Below are 6,594 nucleotides of genomic sequence, written 5' to 3'. Positions count from 1 at the left end.
GAAACATTTTGCATCCTCCCACTTTCTTCTGTTATCTCCCTACAAAACTCTTATGTCTCAGGACACCTCCAACCAATACCATCCATTTGGTGGGAGCTGAGCTGTCAATATTTCCAGCTTAGAATGACCATAGCCTGTGCTTTGGAACATGGAAAACATTCCCGTCTATTCCCAGCCAATCCAAATCTCAACTGCTCCTCAGCTCCTGCAGCCCAAAGATATCTTCTGAGTCTCATTCAGCAGATGTGCTCCTATAAGTGTTGGGTACTGAGGCTCCTCCAATCACCATAATACACCCAACCCTACATGAAGAGTCCATGGTCCTCTGTGAGTGGAGGGGCCCCTCCCATGCACTTCTTCTGGGACTGTTGCTGGAACTCCTTCCTCTTTGAGCCAGTGCAAGGAGCTTGACTTCTCCATGCCTGTGAGTGTGGAAGGGTAGGAGAGGACAAGTGGCTTAAAGAGTCCAGTCCATTCTGCATCATGTGAGCCCATGATCCTGGTGAGTGGAAGCAAAGTGGATAGTTGGAACATTGGGTCGGGGGGACTTGGCCTGCCTAGTGGGTCAGGATTTAGGGCATATTCAAATGGAGGCTGAACCTACTGGAAAATGTTGATGGTCAACAAACTCTTTCTGCATCTCCATATATAAACACTCTTACTTCTGGCAACAGGGGGAGGGCAAATTATGTTCCAGAAAACTCCTCTCTAACCTCTGGGGAACATTTTGACAGTGTCTATGAAGATGCAACAAACCTCTGCTTTGGTTAAGAAGAAATTGGATGATTTGAATATTGGCTTCAAAGGTACATTTTGGTAATGTACTACAGTATTTCCAAATTAAATCCTATTTTATGATTTAGAACCTATTGTACTAAAAGGACTGATAAATTATTTAACTCAGGAATTGGTAAAAATAAAAGTTAAGAGCTGAACAGTTTTAACATCAATTTCTATTTTTATAAATTTTACATTTTAGTCTACAACTGGGGCATGCATATCTATTTATCTATCTACTTTTCTCCCTCTCCCTCTCTCTGTAGTTTTAAGACGGGTGTCACTATTTGATAGGTGCCTATTCTCCTGCAACATACAAGCTTCATTCTTTAGGAGAAGTTATAATATTTGTTCATAACTGTGTAACTGAGGAAGTGATGTATGAGTGGGCTGGGGCCACTGAGATGTGGTGAAAGAAGGTAGGGAGTTGCCCAGGGAGGCTGGGCCCTGGCCTCTGGGCTCCTGCTTTGCCTGGACACTTGGGGCACCCTGATTCACTATTGATGTAGTAAGAGGGGGTCAAGAGGAGCAGTATGAGCAGCCCTAGCTGATGTCTTCCATATACCTCTCTCCATTTACATCATGGGCAAAGAGATCTCTCAAAGGTCTTAAAAGTTATGGATTCTTCTGTTTTCCTTAGTCTTCATTAGTCTTCTCGCCAAGGATGTCACTAACTTAATCAGTCTATGTATTATTAACATTAATATATATTATTGATATAAATATTCTATTAATATAAAATAGCATATCATATTTTATATACCCTTTTACATTTTGTATACATATTGTATTAATTTGTTGTAATAAATTAAATTAATTAATATAAATTAATTAGTATAATAGTGTTAATATGTATTACACCTGGGAGTCAGGCCTTTGCCTCTTGTATGGTCAGCTTCTGCCCAATGAGCCACAATTTCTTTGTCTGAAAAAATGAAGACTTGATGCCAAAGTGAAGTGGGAGGAGGGGGCAGGCAGAGAAGATCTTGCGATTACAGTGATGACACCACAACTGAATCACTCATGTGGAACACGAAGTATGTTCTCAAGAGCAACTTGAACTCCAGAGTCTTAGGGGAGTGGATGCAAACCACCTTGCCCACCCCATGTACCCCATCTGGAGTGGGGAGTGAAGAGGAGGAAACATCCTTCAGGTATTTCTTCTTAGGACCCTCTCTGCCCTTCCCAGTCATTGTTTGAATATTATTTTTTTTGCCATCTGGAGGTCAATTTACCGCCCTACCACTGTTCTTCTCTTTCTTGTCTCTCTTTTATTTCCTTTCCTTGATTTTCTCAGGTCTGATGTCAGTCAGGCTCGGGCCCACAACCAATCTTAAGAGCCCTTCTTTCAAGTCAGCAAGGTGTCTATGTTGTTCTTCTTCCTCCTTTCAGAGTCTGGCTGCTCAGTACCTTCTGTGACTGCAAAGTCTTTCCCTACTTTAAGTTTCCTCCCCTCAGATCATCAGATCTGCAGGAAAACTAAGAGCATTTCTGAATTTACCTGAGTATGAGTGCTAGAGTGGATTAGATGTTGTTAATGCTTTCCACTTAAGCATGGGCAGTGAAATAAGAAAAAAACAAAACTCCCTTAAGGGCCTCCCTGGTGGCGCAAGTGGTTGAGAGTCCGCCTGCCGATGCAGGGGATACGGGTTCGTGCCCCGGTCTGGGAGGATCCCATATGCCGCGGAGCGGCTGGGCCCGTGAGCCATGGCTGCTGAGCCTGTGCGTCCGGAGCCTGCGCGTCCGGAGCCTGTGCTCCGCAACGGGGGAGGCCACAACAGTGAGAGGCCCGCATACCGCAAAAAAAAAAAAAAAAAAAAAAAAAAAGAAAAAAAAAATTCCTTAATAAGATTATCATGACTAAATATATTCAAATTTGAGGGAGCCGATTCTCATATACTCAATTATCTATAGTTTTACAATAAGAGATTTCTAACTTCATATCTGCAAAGATTGGTCATTGGGAAATTTATTAGATGTCTTTTTTTCAGAAGGCAGACTAAACAAAGGACTTAATGTAAAAAACACTTGTAAAATACCTAATTTAGTCAAAATTGTCCATCTACTTTTAAAGTGTTATTGTGTAACCATCCACACAAATGTGAATTGCCAAAGGAAAGTCAAATAGAGACCTCTTTTTGTTCAGCCGAAAAGATGACAGTAAGAGGTAAGGAGAGGAAGCTGGCCCAACGTGAATGGTGGGATCAGGCAGTTTCAAACCTTATGGAGGAAGCAGTGGTAACAGCTTTGCCACTTCCTCCCCAGTGCTGGTCTCTAAGACCCCCACATGGGCAGGTTTTCTTGGTAAACTCAGGGTAAGTATATCAGCCATTCATTAGGCACTTCTTTAGCTTCATGCATGAGCTTCTAGGTTCACAAATTAGAGTCTCTGTCAGTCACTAGGTTGTGCTTTGTTCTTTCCTCAACTGAGGTTTATTCTGGTGCTTACACTTCCCGAGTGTACAGGTTGACAGAGGTATTACTTGAGACTGGGCTGTGACATTCCAGTGTCTGGCATATAGCAGGCATTCCAAGGACATTTATTGGGGAAAAGGAGGGCTAAATTGTACAAGCATATACTCCTAAGCTGATTTGCATAGCTTGTGACTTCAACGTAGCTCCAAAGATCTCTCTCCCTGCAGTGGGCACTATAAGCTCTCACAGTTTGTTTTATCTACATGCACTTTTTCCCTCTGATAATAACACTCATGAGAGAAACTGAATCATGTGGGTACTAACTTTCAACAAGAGTTGTCTCAGTACCACTCAGCTCAACATGTCTATTCACTTTCTGCATAAAGGTTTTAGTCAAATACTCTGTTTAAAAAAGTACAGAATTTATATTGTCTAAAGTTAAAACTATTTGCTCTTGCTCTACAAGAGCAATTTCTCCACCTGGACACTAAAGAGATTCTGCGCTGGATGATATTTTGGTATGGAGGCTGTCTTATGAGTTGTGGGATGTTGAGCAACACACATGGTGTCTATCCACTAGCATCTCCTCAGTTGTGATAACCCAAAATATAGCCAGACACTGCCACTTGTTGCTTGGGGGTGGTGGATTGAGGCAGGATTGCCCCAGTTGAAAATCACTTCTTAAGTGGCACCAGCAGATTGCAAGGAAAAGCAAAGTTTCTCTTCCTTACAGAGAAGCTAACTGACAGGTGGAAAAGCGGTGATGCAAGGGATTTTGGGGCCACACTGCCCCCCATTTAGCTGACAACAAGAACCTCTTCATGGGCTAGGTGGAGTACCCATAGTGTCTGAAATAGGTGGTGGTCCAGCTGCCAAAACTCTCACAGATGACAGGATAGTAATTGCTAGTCACCACTGAAACAAGCAGAGGGGCTTCCAGGTATAAAGAAAGCAGAAAAAGCTGAAAACCACACCCTGACCCAGGGTTTGTTAGTCACAGTAGCCAAGCTCCAAGCTCTACACAAAGTTAGTCACCCACCCACGAGATGTCTGCTAGGCTGTGGGAGGTTAGGGATGCGAGGGAGACCCTAAAACCTGGTAGAAGAATTCAGGTGGATGCCTCTGAACTTTGAACCCCAGGCTCTTCTGACCCCTCTGAGCCTTCATTTGTTCAACCATCCTTATTAAGAACAGGTGCTGTCCCTCCTTTCTCTTCTTGCAACTAGAATGATTGCTCCATCCCTTCATCTTTTCAACTTCCACTCTGGAAAGAAATTGGTAACCACAAACAGCCCCCGAAAGTGCCACAGTGTTCACATGAGTAGTCAAAGGAAGTAGTTGGAGGAGCAGAAGTAGTCAGATTTCCCTAGAGGCCCTAAACTGTGGCCAGCTATCTAACTTCCAGGTAGCAACAGCAGCTGTGACTATCCCTTTGGCATTCCAGGTGTAGGGGGTTTGCTGGGCCTTTACTAATTCTATTTTTTCCCCATTCCCAACTCTTCCCTTTCATTATCCCTTCACCTTGAATCATGTTCAAGAAATGTAATAAAAAAAGAAAATGTGTCTAATTGCATACAGTTTAAAACCTGTTATTAAAGGTCTTAAGAACCAGTAGAGCAAGTCCTAGGCATTGAACCATGCTTTAATCAAATCACACCTAAGAAGGATCTAGTTAAAATAGTGGGATGCCATGTACATATAGAAATTTTTACAGTGAATGGAGAGTTACTTTATTTAGAAAAAGAGAAGGACCTTTTTATCCAACCCTAAGGTTACTTCACAAATAGAGACAAAAAATCCCCTTCTTGCTACACCAGCAGGTTGATAAAGGAGCCATCAAATTTGTACTCAGAGGAGCAGACATCATATGTCTAGGCTTAACTTCTCCAGGAGCTAAGCTTTACTCTGCTGCAGTAGATATGATTGTTGGAATCATGGCAGAAGGAAAATACCTTGCTCTGTGTGTTGAAATCATGAAGACGTCTGTAGATGATACTGTGAAAGTCAACAAGGGAATTGACATTTAAAATATCCATTATTTAAGTGATGGGCTGTGGCATATGAAAACATATAAATAAGTCTCAGAAGGAATGCACTTGGGCTCAATATGGATAGAGTGCAGTATCTGTGTTTGTGTGATAGCATGAAGATAATAACTCTGTGATTATGTAGAATAAATTCAACAGATGCTAAAAAGAAAACAAGAAGTGTTGCCACCTTGCTTGGAGACAATGAAGATGTTTCTCTACAAGACAATATCCTTTCCTTTAACACCTGTCCCTGTCTCCTCTCCTGGCCAACAGGTTATTATAACTCTCCCAAAAGAATTTCATGACCCAGCCAGAGTGTGCTAGTGGGAGCCAAGAGAAGACAAATGGGACTGAATTCTAAGGCTCAATCCAGGGCCAGATCATAAAGTTGAACAGGAGAGTTCACTGATTTGTGTGCTCTCCCATGATACAAGATTTAACACCCTGGCATATTCCCCAGGACATCATGTGACCTTGCTACTGAGGTGGCTCCAAGAAACATGGAAAAAGTGATGGCCCAGGCCAAATGAAGCTGAAATGCCAGAATTACCATGGCTTACAGTGGAGGAGGAGGGACAAGAGGCCATGTGGAGTCAGTAGCATGTGCCAGAACAAGGATCACAGGTCAGACCCCTGGGGTTACGGAACAAGGCCATGTTGTCACATCAGAGGAGTATGTGCCTTTACAAAAACAACTCCTGGAGTTATAACTGGGCCCTGGTAGAGAGAGAATTCCTGTCCATGGGACACCAAGTGACCATGCATTGGGAAAGTACATCATGAGCTGAGTTCTATCAGAACCACCAAGCCATAAGGTCAGGAACCACCAGTGGCAGGTACACTGTTGGAATCAGGCACAAACACCAGAGGGTACAGGCAGCTGCATGAACAGGTGGCCCAAACCCCCAAGTTACCTACCCCTGCTGCACTAGCACCCTGCCTGAGCCAACATCTACTGCTATAGGGAGGATTCCTTATTACCAATCTTGGCTTATGGGTGGGCTGGCTAAATTTGTGGGTGTGCAAGCCAAAATTCAGATGTCAACTTCGCTGGAGCCTCACTCAGCAGTGTCTGCAAAAGACAGTGCTGAGAGAAAATGCTTCCCAATAGGGGATTTACCAGGTCATCAACCTTGTGTAGAAGAAGTGGGTCAGGGTTAAATACTTACTGACCCATGAGAGTTGTGAATTACATGGTTTGTTTTTCAGGAGCCTGGAAGTTTGGGAACAAGGTCTGAGCTACTGGTTTGTGGTTGGATGACCAGGAATGTGTGCAGATTGCTGTGTCACATTCATGTCCACCAGAGAGCTCCAAGAACAGAAGAGGAACTAAAGGACTATGTAGGACAGGTGATGTTGGCCAGTCTTTGTC

General features: G+C 43.2%; 1 pseudogene; it reads left to right on the top strand.

Moving 5' to 3' along the window:
* The first annotated feature begins 2,931 nt into the window (after positions 1–2,931).
* Positions 2,932–5,270, top strand: LOC132497920 (malignant T-cell-amplified sequence 1-like; annotated as a pseudogene).
* The last annotated feature ends 1,324 nt before the right edge of the window (positions 5,271–6,594 follow it).

Source organism: Mesoplodon densirostris, chromosome 10, assembly GCF_025265405.1.
Source record: "Mesoplodon densirostris isolate mMesDen1 chromosome 10, mMesDen1 primary haplotype, whole genome shotgun sequence".
Classification (NCBI taxonomy): domain Eukaryota; kingdom Metazoa; phylum Chordata; class Mammalia; order Artiodactyla; family Ziphiidae; genus Mesoplodon; species Mesoplodon densirostris.
The sequence above is the reverse complement of the archived record's forward strand: the minus strand, read 5'-3'. Positions and strand labels throughout refer to the sequence as shown.